Source organism: Balaenoptera acutorostrata, chromosome 17 (assembly GCF_949987535.1).
Source record: "Balaenoptera acutorostrata chromosome 17, mBalAcu1.1, whole genome shotgun sequence".
In the NCBI taxonomy this organism is placed as follows: domain Eukaryota; kingdom Metazoa; phylum Chordata; class Mammalia; order Artiodactyla; family Balaenopteridae; genus Balaenoptera; species Balaenoptera acutorostrata.
Genome location: NC_080080.1, coordinates 44461971 through 44479683, shown reverse-complemented (window position 1 = coordinate 44479683; position 17713 = coordinate 44461971). Strand labels below are relative to the sequence as shown.

Below are 17713 nucleotides of genomic sequence, written 5' to 3'. Positions count from 1 at the left end.
TCCACTAGCTAACTATTTTACACTCAGTAGTGTATATATGTCAATGCTACTCTCACTTCGCCCCAGTTTCCCCCTCCCACCCCGTGTCCTCAAGTCCATTCTCTATGTCTACATCTTTATTCCTGCCCTGCAACTAGGTTCATCAGTACCATTTTTATTTTCTGACTTACTTCACTCTGTATGAAAGACTCTAGGTCCATCCACCTCACTACAAATAACTCAATTTTGTTTCTTTTTATGGCTGAGTAATATTCCATTGTATATTTGTGCCACATCTTCTTTATCCATTCATCTGTTGATGGACATTTAGGTTGGTTCCATGTCCTGGCTATTGTAAATAGTGCTGCAATGAACTTTGTGGTACATGTCTCTCTTTTTTTTTTTTTAATCAGTCATCAATTTTATACACATCAGTGTATACATGTCAATCCCAATCCCCCAATTCAGCACACCACCATCCCCACCCCACCGCGGTATTCCCCCCTTGGTGTCCATATGTTTGTTCTCTACATCTGTGTCTCAACTTCTGCCCCCGGTTCATCTGTACCATTTTTCCATACATGCGTTAATATACGATATTTGTTTTTCTCTTTCTGACTTACTTCACTCTGTATGACAGTCTCTAGATCCATCCACGTCTCAACAAATGACTCAATTTCGTTCCTTTTTATGGCTGAGTAATATCCCATTGTATATATGAACCACCTCTTCTTTATCCATTTGCCTGTCGATGGGCATTTAGGTTGCTTCCACGACCTGGCTATTGTAAATAGTGCTGCAATGAACATTGGGGAACATGTCTCTTTTTGAATTATGGTTTTCTCAGGGTATATGCCCAGCAGTGGGATTGGTGGGTCATATGGTAGTTCTATTTTTAATTTTTTGAGGAATCTCCATTCTGTTTTCCATAGTGGTTGTATCAATTTACATTCCCACCAACAGTGCAGGAGGGTTCCCATTTTACCACACCCTTTCCAACATTTATTGTTTCTAGATTTTTTGATAATAAAAAGTATGGAATGCTCCACGAATTTGCATGTCATCCTTGCACAGGGGCCATGCTAATCTTCTTTGTATCATTCCAGTTTTAGTATATGTGCTGCCAAAGTGAGCATGCTCATTTCTTTTTATGACTGAATAATATTACATTGTATAGATGTACCATAGTTTGTTTATCCATTCATGTATTGAAGACATATTGGTTGCTTCCAGGTTTTGGTGATTATAAATAAAGCTGATATAAACATTCATGCACAGATTTTTGTGCAGACATACATTTTTAACTCAATTGGGTAACTAGGAGCACAGTCACTGGATTGTAAGGGAAGATTATGCTCAGCTTTGTAAGAAATTGTCTTCCAAAATGATTGTACCCATTTTGCAGTCCCACCAGCAATGAATGAGAGTTCTTGTTGCTCCACATCCTCACCAGCATTTGGGATTATCAGCCTTTTGTTTTTGTTTTTTTTTAAATTTTAGCCATTCTAATAGGTGTGTAGTGTTGTTTTAGTTTGCAGTTCCCTAATGACTTATGATGTTGAGCATCTTTTCATTTGCTTATATATTTGCCATCTGTATATCTTCTTGGGTGAAGTTTCTGTTTAGATCTTTTACGCATTCTAAAAGTTCAGTTGTTTGTTTCCTTATTGTCTAGTTTAGAAAGTTTTCTGCATGTTTTGAACACAAGTTCTTATTTGGATATGTGTTTTGCAAATATTTTCTCCAAGTTTTGGCTTGCCTCTTCACCTAAGAAAATTTTAAACTAAGTTTTTAATGTCAATAATTTAAAGTAACTGCTATGAAAAGAAATCAATAGCTTCCAAACTGGTATAGAAATTTAAAAAGCACTAGAAAACATTAAAAATCTATAAATGAAGAATATTAGAGTAAAGATGCAAACACAACATGGTAATTGGAAAGTGAAAGATAGAAAACAGAGATACAGACAAATATATCAATCACAACAAGTGTAAGTATATTAAACTCTCCTATTAAAATATCTCTAGTGTCAAACTGGACTAAAATATGTTACTATTAACAGAACATACAGAAGAGTTGATAATTAAGAAATGAAAAAATAAGTAGTTGAGTAAGTACTCTAAAGATAATAAATAGAAAGTTATTTTAGCTATGTTAATATCAGACAAAATAGAATTCATTTATTTATTTATTTAAATTTTATATTTTAATTAATTAACTTTTTTTGGCTGCGTTGGGTCCTCGTTGCTGCACGCAGGCTTTCTCTAGCTGTGGCGAGCGGGGGCTACTCGTCGTTGTGATGCACAGGCTTCTCATTGTGGTGGCTTCCCTTGTTGCAGAGCACGGGCTCTAGGTGCATGGGCTTCAGTAGTTGTGGCACACAGGCTCAGTAGCTGTGGCTCATGGGCTCTAGAGCACAGCCTCAGTAGTTGTGGCATACGGGCTTAGTTGCTCCACGGCATGTGGGATCTTCCCAGACCAGGGTTCGAACCCATGTCCCCTGCACTGGCAGGTGAACTCTTAACCACTGCGCCACCAGGGAAGTCCCCAAGATAGAATTTAGAATGTATTCCTGGAATGAAAGGATGATTCACCACCAGAAAAAAATACCATAACACAACACATCAAATTTACAGATTAAGGAAAAAAATGCTTAATTATATCAATAGATATATAAGCATTTGACAAAATTCAACATTTAGGTATAGTCAAATAATGTTGCTATGCCACAGTTAAAATCAATTAACTAGAGCTAAAAGCAACCCAACATAGATATATTTTGAAAATGTAATGTTGGACAAAAATGTTATAAAATAACATCTATTATATGATATCATTTGTATAAAGTTTAACTACTTGCCAAAGCAATATCATGTTGTATATGGATATAAAATCTATTATATTGAAAAATATAAGAATATCTTCAGGAAAGTTAAACACTAAATTTGTAATAGTGATTACCTCTCGGGAGGGGAGAGTACCCTCTTGGGTGGGTTTCAACTTTATTTGTAATATATACAATTAAAATCAGAAGCAAAACAGTAGTACGTATTTATTGAATTTTACCTTTGGAAGACATTTTCTAGGCACTGAAAATATTGGGATGAGTGGGTCATGATCTCTGCTTTCAAAATACTCTCATTTCAGGATATGGGACATAATTGTATCTAACATAGATTTTATAAGGCCCTTATTGGTTCTCATGTGAATTGCCACAACAGTAATTCTACTAAATGCTTCATACGTGTTGGCTATTATTATTACTGTTAAGAGAACTGGATAATTCATATGGACATTGTTAATAACAACTGCACATACAGCATGAGCTTATTGCTTATATTAGGAGAAAAAATGTAAATCTTAAGTCTATTTTCTAGTAAAAGGTAGTAGGTTGTATATTGTGCTTTATGAGACCGTCAATCACTAGATTAACAGACTATATTAATCTTCCCCACCTCCTCTTTTAATCTAGGCAAATAGCCCCAGTATTCAGCACAATAAGTTGCACTAGTGAAATCAGCCTATAATTGGCTTGTTACTGTAAGAGAATTAAGTTGAGAACCATGGAAGAAGGTAGGATAGATACGGAGCTAGGAACAGAATCCAGAAGGCAGAGATAGGGACAGAATCAAAGGATATCCAGACCTGGAAGAGACTCCCAATCCACAGGACTGGAAGTAAAAATAAAGAAAAAAATCGTTCTAAATCTTTTCTTCATGTCACTTGCAAAAAAAAATTTTTTTTTTCTTTATTTAGGGAAACATAATTCTTTTGCATGGTTAATTTCTCCAAATTATAAAATGTTTCTCAGAAACAACATGAAATACATTTAGATATTTTTCCATACATTTATAAAACTCTTAAAAGCCATTTATAGCCCTTAAAATTATCCGCTCCATTTACACTTCCTGTTCTGTAAATGAATCTGAATCAATAAAGAGTTTTAGGGTTCTGAATGTATTTAGTAAAACAGTTTCCCCCAAACAACATACACCTCATGCCTAATACTCAAATTTATTTTATGTCTAATCTACTCAAAATGAAACGTAAAGGTGCAGTGAAAACCCAGGAAGTAATATAAATACACAAAGAGTAGAAGGATCATCCAAGATATATTTTCTTGTGTTGCATCAATATTCAATATATGTGAACAGAGAAGTTAGATATAATTTCCTTTTGCAAAATAATGAATAATTAAAGTGAATTTTAAAGTATGTTTTATTCAATTACCTCTGGAATTTTCAACGAAGATATATGTTTATAATAATAAGCAGGAAAAACCTGAAGGCAAATATTTCACTTTTTGTAGTTCCAAGGTATGCTTTTTAACTATAGAAGATGATTATACCTTTTAACCACAGAAGAAATTTCAAGAAAATTGTGTATGTAATATAGATTAAAGAATAGCATAAGATCCATAGTAAAAATCCTTTCAGCAAGCATCAGATATTTGAAGAAGTCTAATTGACATTTTTGTGTATTTTTCTTTTTAAGGTAGTGACATAGGTACATAAGACTGTGTAATAATAAGGAGCTTTAGTTGCTCTTAAAATAAAAATTATCAAATGCACATTTCTTATGTATTTGGAATGCCTTAAAAATCCATATCTGAACTTGAATGAGAGATTACAGATTTTGGGATTGTTTGGCCTGGATATTAGAAGGATAAAGGGTTATTATGAGAACATTCTTCATTTTTACCTGAGGATGAAGCAAGAGGAAATTAGCTTAAATTGTTTTAAAAGAGGCTGAGTCAACATGACTAAATTCAAGATCATTTTGACTGAGATGACCAGTTAACAGGGTTCCACTTAAATGACTGATTGGATCAATTCAGCAAACAATCCATTAGCCAGTTATTTTGGCAAAGAATGCAAATGCAAAGCCTTTGATTAGAAGGAAGTACTCCTTTAATTAAACATTAGGGAATAAATTCAAGTAAGATTATAGGCTCTATCCCTAAAGGTCTTTCAAATTAAAGTAGACAGCTATATAGATTGAATGGTTTAATCAGTCAATGAATATTTATTTAGTACCTACTTTGTTCCTAACACTAAACTATTCAAAACAAGGGGCTAGATAAGAAAATCAACTGAAATAACTTACAGTCTTTTATGAGGTTGAATTTTGTACCCCCAAAAGATATGTTGAAATTCTAATCCTCAGTACCTATGAATGTGACCTTATTTAGAAACAAGTCCTTTGCAGATGTAATTAGGTTAAGAGGAGATCATTAGGATGGGCCCCAATCCAATATAACTGGTGTCTTTATAAGAATAGAAGACAGAGAGATGAGGAGGGAAGATGGCCATGTGAAGACACAGAGGAAGAAGGCCATGTGAAGATCAAGATAGAGGTTGGAGTGATGCATCTACAAGCCACAGAATGCCAAAGATTATCGGCAACTGGCAGGAACAATGAGATTGACATGGAAAAGATTCTTAGAGCTTTCAGAAAGAACCAAGTCTGCTGACATTTTTTTTTTTTTTTAAAGATTTATTTTTTTATTGATTAATTGATTGATTGCTATGTTGGGTCTTCGTTTCTGTGCTAGGGCTTTCTCTAGTTGTGGCAAGCGGGGGCCACTCTTCATCACGGTGCGCGGGCCTCTCACTATCGTGGCCTCTCTTGTTGCGGAGCACAGGCTCCAGACACGCAGGCTCAGTAATTGTGGCTCACGGGCCCAGCCGCTCTGCAGCATGTGGGATCTTCCCAGACCAGGGCTCGAACCCATGTCCCCTGCATTAGCAGGCAGATTCTCAACCACTGCGCCACCAGGGAAGCCCTGCTGACACTTTGATTTCAAATTTCTAGCATCCAGACTGTGAGACAATACATTTCTGTTGTTTTAAGCCACTGAGTCTGTGATATTTTGTTATGGCAGCCTTAGGAATACATAATGATTAAATTATTTTTTCTCACTTTGTACATTAAAATACAGTATGATCTTTTATAAGCCATCAACTCATTCTTTTTTAAAATGGATTTTAAAAAAACAGCTTTATTAGCATATAATTCACATACCTGATAATCTACTCATTTAAAGTGCACAGTTAATAAACATTAGACTGGAAATTGTAAGACTCCTAGAAGAAAACACAGGGAAACATTTCTTGACATTGGTCTGAGTGATGATTTTTTGGATATGATCAAGAAAGCACAGACAACAAAAGTAAAAATAGAGAAATGGAATTGCATCAAACTGAAAAGCTTTTGCACAGAAAAAGAAACAATCAATAGAGTGAAGAGACAATCTAAGGAATGGGAGAAAATATTTTCAAACTGTACATCTGATAAGGAGTTAATATCCAAAATATATAAGGAACTAAAACAACTCAACAGGAAGAAAAATAATCCAATTAAAAAATGGGCAAAGGAACTGAATAAGCATTTCTCAAAAGAAGATATATAAAAGGTCAACAGATGTATAGGAAGGTGTTCAACATCACTAATCATCAGGGAAAGGCAAATCAAAATCACAATGAGGTATCAGCTCATGCCTGTTAAAATGACTTTTATCAAAAGAATAAAACAGAGACTTCCCTGGTGGCACAGTGGTTAAGAATCTGCCTGCCAATGCAGGGGACAAGGGTTCAATCCCTGGTCCAGGAAGTTCCCACATGCTGCAGAGCAACTAAGCTTGTGCACCACAATTACTGAGCCTGTGCTCTAGAGCCCATGAACCACAGATACTGAGCCTGCGTGCTACAACTACTGAAGCCCACGAGCCTAGAGCCTGTGCTCCGCATGAAGGGAAGCCACCGCAACAAGAAGCCCGCACACCGCAATGAAAAGTAGTCCATGCTCGCTGCAAATATAGAAAGCCAGTGCTCAGCAACAAAGACCCAACACAGCCAATAAATAAATTAATTAATTTAAAAAAAAGAAAAAAAAATTTTAAAAACCCAAAAAACAAAATTGCAAAAAAAAAAAGAATAAAACATAACAGGTATTAGTGAGAATGTGGAGGAGAACACTAGTACACTTTTGGTAGGAATATAAATTGGTACCTTCATTTTGGAAAATCATATGGAAGTTTCTCAAAAAAATTAAGAATAGAACTACCATATGATCCAACAACCCCACTTCTCTGTATATATCCAAAGATTAATGAAATCAGTATCTGGAAGAGAAGCCTGCACTCCCATGTTCACTGCAGTATTATGCATAATACACAAGATGTGGAGTCAACCTAAGTGTCTGTCGACATACCAAAGGTAAAGAAAATAAAGTATGTACACACAATGGAATATCATGCAGCCTTAAGAAAGAAGGAAATCTTGCCATTTGCAACAACATGGATGACCCAAGAGAATATTATGCTAAGTGAAATAAGCCAGGCAAAGAAGGAGAAATACTGCATGATTTCACTTATATGTGGAATCTAAAACAGTTGAATTCATAGAAACAGAGAATGAATGGTGTTTGCCAGGGGTCAGAAGGTGGGAAATGGAGAAAAGTTGGTCAAGGAATATAAAGTTTCAGTTATGTAAGATGAATAAATTCTGGAGATCTAATGTACAGCATAATGACTATACTTAATGATACTGTACTGTATACTTGAAATTTGCTGAGAGTAGATTTTTTTTTAACTTTTTATTTTATATTGGAGTATATTTGATTAGCAATGTTGTGTTGGTTTCAGTTGTACAACAAAGTGATTCAGTTATACATATACATGTATCTGTTCTTTTTCAAATTCTTTTCCCAATTAGGTTGTTACATAATATTAAGTGGAGTTTCCTGTGCTATACAGTAGGTCCTTGTTGGTTATCCATTTTAAATATGGCAGTGTGTACATGTCAATACCAAACTCCCTAACTATCCCTCCCCTCCACCCTTCCCCGCATGGTAACCATCAGTTCTTGCTGAGAGTAGATCTTAATTGTTCTCATCAAAAAAAAAAAAAAAAAAAGATTAGCTGTGTGAAGTGATGGATATGTTAATTAACTTGATTGTGGTAATCATTTCACATTGTATGTGTATATTAAAACATCATGCAGTACACCTTAAAAAAGTGTAGAGTTAAGCAGATTTTAGTATATTGACAGAATTGTGCAACTATTACCACAATATAATTTTAGAACATTTTCAGCATCCCACTGGCTTCTGATTTCCCTCTCTTCCAGATCCTGGAAATCCCAAATCTACTTTCTGTCCCTATGGATTTACCTATTCTGGAAATTTTATTTCAGTGGAATCATATAATATGTGGCCTTTCATGACTGGTTTCTTTCAATTATTATAATGTTTTCAAGATTTATCAATGTTGTAGCATGTATCAGTGCTTCTTTTTTATTGCTAAATAATATTCTATTGTATGGACATACCACTTTTGTTTATTCATTCATCAATTAATGGACATTTAGACTTTTCCACTTTTGATCTATTGTGACTAATGCTGGTATGAACATTTGTACAAGTTTTTATGTGAACATTTTTTCATTTCTCTTGGGTATATATCTAGGAATGGAATTGCTGGATTATATGGTAATTCTTTGTTCAACATCTTGAAGAAGTGCAAACTGTTTTCTAAAGTGTAATTTTATGTTCCCTTCAGTAAAGTATGGGGTGTCCAATGTCTCCACATCTTCACCAATACTTCTTATCATCTGGTTTCTAAAAAATTATAACTATCCTAGTGGGTGTGGTTTTGATTTACCTTTCCCTAATGACTAATGTTGAAAATCTTGTGCTTACTGGACATTTGCTTGTCTTTTTTTGAGAAATGTCTATTCAAGTCCTTTGCCCAAATGGAAACTGAGTTGTCTTTCTATTGTTGAGTTGTAAGAGTTTTTACATATCCTGGATAGAAGTCCCTTGTCAGATGCATGATTTGCATGATTTGTATATTGAAACTGAGTTGTCTTTCTATTTTCAAGTTGTAAGAGTTTTTACATATCCTGGATAGAAGTCCCTTGCCAGATGCATGATTTGCAAATACTTTTTTCTCATTCTGTGGGAAGTCTTTTCACTTTTTGCTTGGTATCCTTTACAACACAAGTTTCTAAATTTGATGAGTACAGTTTATATATATTTTTCTTTTGTTACTTGTACTTTGGTGTTTTAACTAAGAAACCATTCCCTAACCAAAGGTCACATACCACATGCTTATTTTCTTATGAGTTGTATAATTTTAGTTATTACATTCAGTTCTCTGATCTATTTTGAGTTAATTTTTATGTATGGTGGGATGTAGGGGTTCAATTTCATCCTTTTGCATGTGGATATCCAGTTGTCTTAGATGAAGATATTATTCTTTCCTTCATTGAATTGTTCTGGCATCCTTGTCAAAAATCAATTGACCATAAATGTAAGGATTTATTTTTGGACTCTTAATTCCATTCCCTTGAACTATATGTCTATAGGTATATGCTAGTACCACACAGTCTTATAGGGAGCTGCCCAGGGAGCACATGCACTTACTCAAAATTTGAAGCAGATCCTAATATGCCCACAGCTAAGGCTGTTAACGAACTGCATTCCTTGCAGCTGGCAGGTCCACGACTGTCATACTCCATTTTATAGATAAGCAAAGTGAGACTTAGAAAAGTAAAATGCTAGTCAAATATTACACATAAACCTTAGATTTGAACTCAGTTCTTCTGAATCTAGAGACTATATTTTGACTTGTTATGTAATATTACCCCTCTTCTCATGTTTTATCAAGTGTGTGGGTTGCACATGTTAATATGTACAGGTACATATTAAGTTTTCAATAAATATCCATTGATTAAATAAATGATTATTTTTGAAAGGCACCACCATTTTTTCAGTTACCCAATCCAGTAACCTGGATTTATCCTCAATTTCCCCTTTCCCCCTTTCTTTTTCTGTCTTCAAACGGTGACCCATTCCTGTCTATTACATCTTAACACTTTTACAATTCATTCATCTTCTCATCTCCAGTGCTGCAGTCTTTGCTGGAACATCTTCCACCTAAATAATTTCAATGGTTTCCTAACTGGTCTCCCTAATCTAACTCTCCCCACTCAACCTCCATTCTCTACAGGATGAAAGTACAGCTCCTTAGTGTGGACTCTAAGACTCTCCACTATCTTCATAATTCTCTAAGTTCAAGCCTCCACCCACAATAAAAAGCCCCCATGCTCCAGTCACTGAGAACTATGTAGTCCTCTGAATGATAGCACATCTCTGTGCATACTAATACATTTATGAGCAATGTTTTCCCCTATTGGTCCACCTAGTGGGCAGCTGTTCATCTTCTAAGTCTTGCTTCACATTTTGTATTCTCTAAGAATTATTTGGGGCTTCCCTGGTGGCGAAGTGGTTGAGAATCTGCCTGCCAATGCAGGCGACACGGGTTCGAGCCCTGGTCTGGGAAGATCCCACATGCCGCGGAGCAACTAAGCCCGTGAGCCACAATTACTGAGCCTGAGCGTCTGGAGCCTGTGCTCCACAACAAGAGAGGCCGCGATAGTGAGAGGCCCGCGCACTGCGATGAAGAGTGGCCCCCACTTGTCGCAACTGGAGAAAGCCCTCGCACAGAAACGAAGACCCAACACAGCCATAAATAAATAAATAAAATTAAAAAAAAAAAAAGAATTATTTGTAACTTATTGCATATACCTATGCTTATATTAACCACTTAATTTGACTATAAATAATTCATTTCATATTAGAGTTTTAGTCATTATCAATGAAACATTTTCTCTTTTAATTATAAATGAATGTCTTCATGTGAATTTCTGGGTTAAAAAAATATGTTCTCATATGTTTAAAGATTTTAACAAAGAGGTTAGTTAACCAGCTGAGCAGCTCTCTCAGACTAGTTAATAACTGCTTGGCATCATAGCAGACTGTTGTGTCAAAGTTAATAGTGAGCTATCTCATTAGAAATTTGCATAAAATAATAGTAAAATCCCTAAAGTTTTCAGGTAACATTTCTAAATCAGAGTAGATTTATAATAATGTTACTCTCACATTCTTGCCTTTAGATACCATCTTAAGTGAGGAAGAAAAGGGTGGAATAATGGCTATTAAATTGGGAATGATGACAATGACAATGTAGTATGAGTGTTTTGTAGTAGGAAAAAAATGTTGAGTGCTGCTACCTACAAAGTTTGTCACACACTTCACACTATTGGGTACATACTGAAGATGGTGTATAAAGACCTTCACAGGTACCAGAGAAAGAGGAACCTCCTGTCTTTTCTCCTTCTGACATTTTCCTGTTCGACTGGGTTTGTGTCTGGTTTGGGAAAACCCTTGCAGAAATCAGTGCAGCAGCTGTAAGATTAATATTCAGTGCCAGATCCATGAAGCCACTGATGCTGGCCCTTGATTAGATTTCTTTTGAGAGCTGTGTGCTTGAGCAATGCAAAAGTATGGTGGTCCTCACACAGAACACCTCTCCTTATTCCTTAAACACTTCCTCTCCATGGATATGCTTCAAAGAACCTGAATTGCTTGGACAAAGCAGGAAGTTGACCAAGGGCCTCTGAGATGGCAAAAAATTCACTTCTTTTGTTGGTGGCCTGAATTTTCAATACTCTTTCCTCTATGCAGTGTCCAGCTTCACAAGTTTTCCTTAGAACCCTTTTCAATGAGTAGGTTTCTGAAACTCCCCCTTCACTTCCCCACTGAAGACAACCTCTCCTTCATCATACACGTTTTTGAAGGTATCTGGACTGTTCATTTTTCTGAACACTATTTTGTAAACAGGACTCTAGGTGCTAGGTTACCATTGTCTGATTATAATGTTCAAGGCAGGAGGACGGGAAAGAGGTGTGGACATATGGAGAAGTGAGATGCCAAATTGCTTTCATTTTTTCCTATTGACTTTGTTTATTTGAACACTTTGAAAGACCTAGAAGATGATTTATTTCTTGAGAACATTAAGGCTAACACCTCACTGTATCTAGGGAGGAAACCATGCTCCCAAACAAGTATAAGCAGGATACAAGATACTAAACTGAATAAACTATAAATTAAGTAATATGTCTTAGGGGTTTGTGTGAGTTGAAATAACTATGAGAAAAGATTCATTTCTAACATCCTGAAAAAAAGAGTAAAATTGATTTCATTTTTATCTTTAAAGATCAGTGAAAATGGAAGTGATTTCTATCCTGACATGGGTCATAATGTGGTTTGAAGTTTTGTGAAATCTCTCATGATTTCTTTACCAGTATGCATTAGTCTTCTGAGAATGCCATAACAAATTACCACAAACTTGAGTAGCTTAGAACAATAGAAATGTATTTTCTCACAGGAGGTCAAAAGTCTGATATCGAGGAGTCAGCATGACATGTTATCTGTCTTCTAACTTCTGGTTGTTGCTGGTAATCCTTGGCAATCTTTGGCTTGCAGCAGTGTACCTTCAATCTCTGCCTCCATCGTGACATGGGCCTTCCTCCTTTTGTGTATCTGTGTCTTCACTAGATGTTCTTTTCTCTCTGTGTCTCGTCTCTTCTTAGAAGGACACCAGTTACACTGGATTAAGGGTCCATCCTACTCCAGGATGATTTCATCTTAATATACATCTTAAGTACATCTGCAAATACCATATTTCCAAATAAGGTCACATTCACAGGTACCAGGGGTTAGGATATATGTTTTTTTGGGGGGGAAACAATTCATTCTGCAATATGGTAGATTACTGTCAATAAAGGAAACTTCCATTTGTATTTGTTTCTGATGATCTTTTGGGGGTTAGGTAAATATGGTATGATTAAAATAAAATGCCAGATATTAAGATGAATGCTGACAATTATAAATTCAAATCTGTACTACCTCATTGAAAAGCAGGAAACCAAAATTTTGTTCCAATACTGTTGTCTTTGTTCACTATATTTCGGGGAACTTCTCTTTGTAATGTGACTTAAGAGATAGTAAATTATCTTAATAACTTCAAATCATGGCACAATTCCACGTCCTTTGAAGAGGTAATATACTGTTGTGAGGGACCTAACTAGACTAAGTTAGCTAAAAACTATGTTTTAAACTTACTGGTGGAGAAAATGTTTAGCTATGGCTATTCCCTACAAGTAGAGGAAAACTGGATAATCTTCTTATCTGAAGAATCACACTCAGTGCTTTCAACCATGAAGTTTCACTGTTAAAACGCAGGAGCCTGTTCACCTCAGTCTTAATCTCCTGGTCTGTCCACTGATCTGCAGTGGTCAGGGCACTCATCACTATTTAAAACTGATGACATAGTATGAAGGGAAGAGTTTGATTGACCTAAGAGTCCTTCAGAGGTACTGCCTGGCAGAGCTTTCCTGGGTCCAGAACAGAAGAGGAAGTCTTCCTTCCTCGGTATCTTTCAATTCTCATAGATTCATTTGCCACGGCAGCATGTGTTCTTGGTCAAATAGATCTCTTTACGTATGTGCATAGCCACTACCTCCAAAGTTTTCAGGGCATATGTGCTCTGCCATATCTGTGCCTAGGAACACCCTTCCTTCTGATCTTTATATGCCTTCTGGAACATAGAGAAAACCGTCCCTCCATCTGCCCCATGGTCTACCTCCATCACCATTTGGAGGTAATTAAGGGAGAGTTTTAGAATGTGGGTCTGGTGTCAGACTGCTCAGGTTTGAATTCTGTCTCTGCCCTGTACTACTAGTGGGAAGTCGAACAATTTACGTAACCACTTTGGGCCTCTGTATACTTGCTGTATAAGGGGGTAATGACAGTGCCTTCCTCATGGGGATGGCATAAGGAATGTATGAGATACTACTCAGAACATTTCTTGGCTCCCCTCAATGAATGCTTCCAATGAATTTATAACAGTAATAACAATAATAATCAACTCAACTACCAATCTCTCCTATTTTTCTTCTTTCACTTCCAGATCTCCTGTTTTGGTCCTTTTTCTCCTATGCTTGACCCTTATTTTGAGATTGGAGAATCACTGGACCCTGTTCTGGGTACCCAAATTCAGTCACCATTATTTTTGATAGGTTTACTACAATAGACTCGTAACCCATGCCCTTACCTATCTTGATTTCCCGTGATTCATTTTCCACAGAGGAGAGTAATCTAAATCATGAGTAGTCACGTCATACTATACCTCTGCTTAAAATCATTTCATGACTTGCCAACACATTTAAACCCCATACTTCTCACTTTTTTTTTACAAATCGTTGTGTGTCCAGCCTCTTCAGTCCCTGGTATCTCATGCTACGCTTCTCACCCTGGCATTCCAAGCTCACTCCATCTGAAGACAATTGTGACAGCTCTGCTGTCCCCCTAGAATGCTCACCCCCATGCCACTTCCTGTCACCTCATCTAAGAGACCTTTCATGGCTGGCTAATTCAAAATTCATACTGTGTCACATCAGCTTACTGAAATTCTCTTCATTGTACATATCACCCTCAATGCTTTCCTTCATTTATTTTTATTACTTACATCCCCTCACTCGAATGTAAGTTCCATTAGAATAGTAACTTTTCTTGTCTTGTTCATTGCTCTATCTCCTTCACCTAGAACAGTGACTGGAACTAAGATAATAAATATTTGCTGCTATATAATATTAATACTAACATTACTTTCTTTCTCAGTAGATGTGCATTCCTTCTGATGAAAACTCCATTTTTTATAGGGATGATAATATCTATTTACCTCACTATTATTGTGTGGATTAGATATAAAAATGTGTATTTTATTTAGCATAAACATAGCTTTTTTTCTTAATGAATAGACCCTACAGATAGACAACAAAGGTGATAAGGGGGTCTGGGTGATAAGTTGAATAAGCCTTATCACCAAAATGTCCCATACTCAAGAAATTTTTCTAAATTCTCATTACTTCCTCTATTTAAAACATGTATATTTTGTATTCTATTCCATAACACATAACTTTTGTTTTAATATACAGTTTTTCTAAAAAAAAATTCAAGTAAAAATGACATCATAGAATGATGAACTATATTGGTAGTAACACAGAGTAGATGTTCATTTAACATTAATTCATTTTCTTTTATTATCTTCCTTTCTAGAGAGATATACCTTTAATAAACAGTCAGACATAATTCAACTTCCTACATTTGTACATGGATAGAAAAAGTCTGGAATAAATTGGCAGCATCAAGAACTTCTGGCAAGGTGATGGGATAAGCACATAAAGAGATACTTCAAATTCTTGTTCTACTTATTTCTGCTTAGTTTGCATTTTAAAAGACACTTTAAAAAACATGTCTATGTTTTTAATGACATGTGTCATTAAAAAACAAACTAATGGAAGCAAGGAAATAAAAGAATGAAAACTCCATTTTTTTCATTAAAATAAAAATGAGGAAATTTGGAAAATTTTACACTTATATAAGGCAATAGATAAAAAATGACTATGTTTTGAACTGGCAGTTTTCAGTGTTTTGTTTCTGAGGTTCATGCTTTCATGCTTAAAAAAATAATGTATGCAAATCAAGCTCCACTATCCTCCATTTTAAATAATACCTTCCCTTGGTGACACTTCCCTACCAATTATTGTTCCATACATCTGCTGCCCTTCACAGCAAAACTTTCATGGTAAGTTGTCTCCCACAATTCTTGCATGCCCTTCTGTGCTCTAAACTGCCTTTTTCTTGTTCTCCAATAACTAGTGTGGTGTCAAATCAAAGTATCATTTCTTCATCCCTGTTTGACTTCTTAGTAGCTTTGAACTTGCTGCCTACTTCCTCTTCCGTAAAATCTTCTGGACATCATGAAGTCGCTCTCTCCTGGTTTTCTTCCTTCCTGTGTGGATCCTATTCTTTGACTCATTTTTTTGTCTCCTCCTCCTCTAAACTTGTCTACAGGTTGCCATGCTCTAAGTGCTGGCTTTGGGCTCTCTTTTCCTTCATTTGTACATTTTCTCTCTTAGAAATTTCTCTTAATCAATTTGTATACATTAAATATGTACAGCTATTTGTATGTCAACCATACCTCAATAAAGCAGTCTAATAAAAAAATAATACATGCAAATGTCAAATCACTATGTATGTAGTACACCTGAAAATAACATAATATTGTACGTCAACTATATTACAATAAAAACAAAAACAAATTTGCTTTTCATTGTGGCCACAATTTACTTGAAAAAATAAATATAAATATAAACAATTTGTAAGTTACTTAGAGCATATTTAGATGAATAAAGGAAATGATTAATTTCTGTAATACTATTTTGGTTGTGATTATTAGAAAATCAAATAGCTTACAGAAAATACCCAAAGGGAAGTTCTCCAAATGAGAGCATTTTAGAACTAAAGGAAAATCAGTTACAAGTAAAGTTTTGTCAATGTTCATACAGTACCTGTTTTACTCTGGATGTTTTCAGGTCAACGTTTGGATAAAATCATGAAAATAAAAAATGAAAACATGGCAGTGGGATTGTGAGCATTATTTTCTTAATAGTTTTAATGTTGTATTTTAGCATTTTTAAAAGACATGAAATATTTTTTATATTTATTTAATTTTTAAATTAATTTTTGTCTTAGATTTGTAATCAAATAAGTTTATGTACTAAAATTAACACATAAGAATTGAGAATAAAATTATCTACCTCACATTCTTTGTCTTTATTATTTTTCTTCTCTAGTTCTAGTTTTTATTTTAATTTTTCACTTTATATTTACTTTTTCAAGTCATTTTTACTTTTTTTCTTTATGCTAGTTATAATAATTATAATTTTATACAGGTGAGATGGATCATTTTGGGAAAAAGAGAACATTAAAATTTTGGATTGGATTGCAAACAATCCAATGAACATGTGTAGAAAAATATTTAGGTTATTTTTTTCAATTTGAATAGAATAAACTATATGAAAATCTAATGGGGACAGATACTCTGAAAAATTTCTATATTTACATAAAGATTAGAATTTCCCACAGAATAATAAATAAGAGATTCTTGTTAAGCACCTCAAAATTAAAACAAAGAAGAAATCACACAATTAGATGAACTGAAGCATATGAAAGATGTTCAAATTCAATAATATAAAGAATAGCTACAAATTAGAGAGAAGGATAGTTTTATTCTCGAAGTTTAAGTATATAATTTGGCCTTCAATTTTTATTTTGTTTCTAATTTCAAATCGCTAACAAAATTATTATAAGTTTATCATCACAATGTTAAATAATTACAAAAACCACAAAAGTGTATATAAAAATGATTATTAAATATATAATAATAAAGTAATTATTTTTGTGTATATGTAGAATGTAGTGATTGCCTTTTAAATTCAGGGTATAATAAATGTCATGACTATCAATGACAATAGCAGTTTCTTGTACAGGATCAAAGTTTGAGATGAGGTCAATAAAACCACGAATAATCTTATATCATTTTCAATGGGTTTCTACATAACAAGACAGAACAGCCATGCTTAAAGCCTGTTTTTATAACAAATTATGAATAAGTATTAAAATAAATGCTTATTACTATAGCTATAAAAAGATCCATAGCTATAAAAAGAGCCATTGCATATGTTCAAATTGTTCCACATTACCTAGTTTGATGTATAAAGTTTTGTGCTTTATATATCAATAAGACAAGTAAAATTAGCCTCATGTCTTAGATGAGCTGATACTTGGAATTTAAATGACTTTCCCACATCAATTACTTAGCTATTGAACAAGGAAGAAAGGACATGTGTGTCTGCCCACAAGGCTATTGGGAAGATCAAATAAGATATTTTACACTGTGAAGTTTTGGGGCATAGTATTACATTTGTAATTGTTAAAAATTAAAATAAAAGTAATATATGCAACATGATTAATAATCAAACGG

General features: G+C 34.7%; 1 non-coding gene across 1 annotated transcript; it reads right to left on the bottom strand.

Moving 5' to 3' along the window:
- Positions 1-1008: 1008 nt before the first annotated feature.
- Positions 1009-1115, bottom strand: LOC114237096 (U6 spliceosomal RNA). Its single transcript, XR_003622872.2, has one exon. It is a non-coding gene; the product is annotated as a U6 spliceosomal RNA (small nuclear RNA).
- Positions 1116-17713: the final 16598 nt, after the last annotated feature.